Below are 2,688 nucleotides of genomic sequence, written 5' to 3'. Positions count from 1 at the left end.
CTTCTATTGACAATAATGCTAAGGCCCAAGAGATTGCATACTTGAAAAAAACTATCTCGACAAAAACATTGCACATCATTACTATGGGTAGATCTCTTGTAGTGAAAGTTTTGAGTTTTTATATGCACCCAGGAGGCTTTGAATATGCACCACTCCCATTTCTTTACCCTTTTTCCTCCTACACTGATGGGAGAATGTACATGCACCCTACTCCGAGAATCCTAATGGGGGAGTAGTATCCTTACCCTCACTCATTACCCCTACTTATCACTTATCTTTTGTGAATATTTTTAGGTTATTTAATTTGTCTTATGTTTTATTTTGTTTGGTTTTCTAAATAGATTAATAATGTAAACATGTCATCAAAGAAAGGTCAATACTTTAAGTCATCTCTCTGCTTTACCTTTTTTAATCTTATGCCATGTCATTGCCATCTTTCCTTCTTCTATACTAGAGGAAGAAGAGAGAGGTGTCGAAGAATACTTTTCTTGTTTTTGTCCTTTTTATGAGAAGAAGAATAAAGGGAAGAAGAGAAAGAATCTCTTCTCTTTGGGGAGGTTTTTCAAATTTCTCTTCACTTTCTTTATATTGAAGAAAATGAAGAGAAAAATAAAGATATACATTAATTTTGGTGTTTGTTGCTTGTAGTATTACGGTCTCTTTAATCGCATCTTCAAGCTGACATTCACTCTCGACTCGACGTAAGACTCCCATCGCTTCTTTGTTTTTACTATGTGGCACCCTTGTGTTCATTGATATATCTTTTATATGTTTCACCAATGTGTGATCCTGTTTCTTTTTTAAATATAGAAAATGAAATATAAGGGCAATATATATTTCAGGAGATAATAAGGATCAACTGTATACCTATGCCCTTTCATAGCAGCCATGTGGTTAGGTTACGTAGCAATTCAATCACAGAAAGCTGTAGATATGTACTCAAAGGGGCGAACCACCCTGGCGTGCCTACAAAGGACCACGTGATGTGGCCATGAGAACGAAAGAAAGAATCAGCATTGTGCTAGGAGTGACTTGTGTGGATTGTAATGAGGATCCTGGGGATAAGGATTATGAATCAGCATGTGTACTCGAAGGGGCGACCCACAAAGGACCGCGTAATTTGGTAGAAAGACTGGACCGCGTACTTTGGCCATGAGAACGACAGAAAGACTAGTGTGGATTACAAATCAGCATGAGCATGTGCTATTAAATGAGAGAGAGAGAGTGTGTGTGTGTGTGTGTGTGTGTTCGTGTGCGCGCGCCTGTGAGATGAGAGACAGAGAGAGAGAGTACGTCTAATTTTTCTTTTTCTTACATAACAAGAGATCAGAGCGACGCGACAAGACAGGATAGAGCACGAGAGAAATGCTTAGCAGCTTAGGTCGGTGATCATGTCCTCCTCGACTCCACAACGAGTCTTCCGGCTAAGAAGTAGAGCTCGGCACACCAGCGTATCGACACCAACGCCTTTCCTCCACTTTGCAACAACAACGGATTTAGCGAGATGTCTAGTTCTGCCCAGGTAAGTAGGTAGGGCGAACAATGTATCATCAACTTCTAATAGGTATGATATTTGATTTTAGCCTCTTGTATAGCTGGCTATAGTAGCTAATTGAATAATTAGTATGCTTCATGATTCTGCAGGCTGATGCAGCGGTAATTCTTGGGCCTTGGGGGGGCGCTGGCGGTGACGCCTTCGACGACGGATGGCATAACTCAAGTGTTTCAAAGGTCACCATTTATTACACGGAAATACTCCGGGGCTTGGAGGTTGTGTACGGCAACGGAAGCACGAAGCTTCACGGTTCCCGCGTGGGCAGCACAAAGGAGGTAGGAGAGTAACGAGTTAGAGAGCGCCTCTCATAATTACGTCAGATTCTTCTACCTTAACTCGTCTTTTTAATATTGCTTTTCATTTTGTTCACGGCGCAGATCCAATTCAACCCGGCAACAACGGGGGCGCTCGAGGCGTTAAGGAACATCTCCGTTCACCGTCGCTCGTGATTCCGGATACTTCTCCGGCGATCCTAACCACATTGGTGTGGTGGTTGTGGGCCTCTCTGCCTCAACCGTCACCACCCATTTTCCAAGTGCCAGGAATGGCCAGATTGTCCGACCCCAAATTCTTGGCTTCTTCGGCGGTGCCGGCACCAACATCGATCGCCTCGGTGTTTACGTCTCCAACGTTCGCACCTAGCAGCCTGTGGACGTCAACAACAGGCTTTGTGCAGGATGCCCAATAAGAAATAAAATAAATAATCACTCTCCGTGCACGTGAGACATGCATGTACAAATGCCAGACCTACGTTTCCCAAAAAAAAATGGTTCTGTTTCTCTACATGTGCTGTTGCTGTGATTGTTACACCTGTTGCTGTGATTGTGTGTAACAATGTATGTATCGTGTGCATTGTGACTCGTGAGATTAATCTTTGAATGACCGCCCCGATCTTTCATTCACGCAACCATTTTGTAACCATATAAAAACCTATATAGCTCTCGCGCGCGCTCTCTATCGCTAGATAGATTATGGATATGTACGTGTATATATGTACATATACGTATGCATGTATATGTAAAACAAAAGTTATCCCTAGTGGCGAAAAATAACTTTTAAATTGTCCTACATGGGAAGTTATATAGTATGTAACTAAGGAAATCTATCTTGCAAGTTGGAGTAGAGGAGAGAGT

General features: G+C 42.3%; 1 long non-coding RNA gene across 1 annotated transcript; it reads left to right on the top strand.

Annotated features, from left to right (window-relative positions):
- The first annotated feature begins 1,261 nt into the window (after positions 1 to 1,261).
- Positions 1,262 to 2,345, top strand: LOC147639600 (uncharacterized). Its single transcript, XR_015269472.1, has 3 exons — positions 1,262 to 1,522; positions 1,645 to 1,830; positions 1,933 to 2,345. It is a non-coding gene; the product is annotated as an uncharacterized LOC147639600 (long non-coding RNA).
- The last annotated feature ends 343 nt before the right edge of the window (positions 2,346 to 2,688 follow it).

This window comes from Cibotium barometz, chromosome 3 (assembly GCF_041138505.1).
Source record: "Cibotium barometz isolate CiBa-2024 chromosome 3, ASM4113850v1, whole genome shotgun sequence".
NCBI classification, from domain to species: Eukaryota; Viridiplantae; Streptophyta; class Polypodiopsida; order Cyatheales; family Cibotiaceae; genus Cibotium; species Cibotium barometz.
Note: the sequence above shows the minus strand (reverse complement) of the source record. Positions and strands in the feature narration are given on the sequence as shown.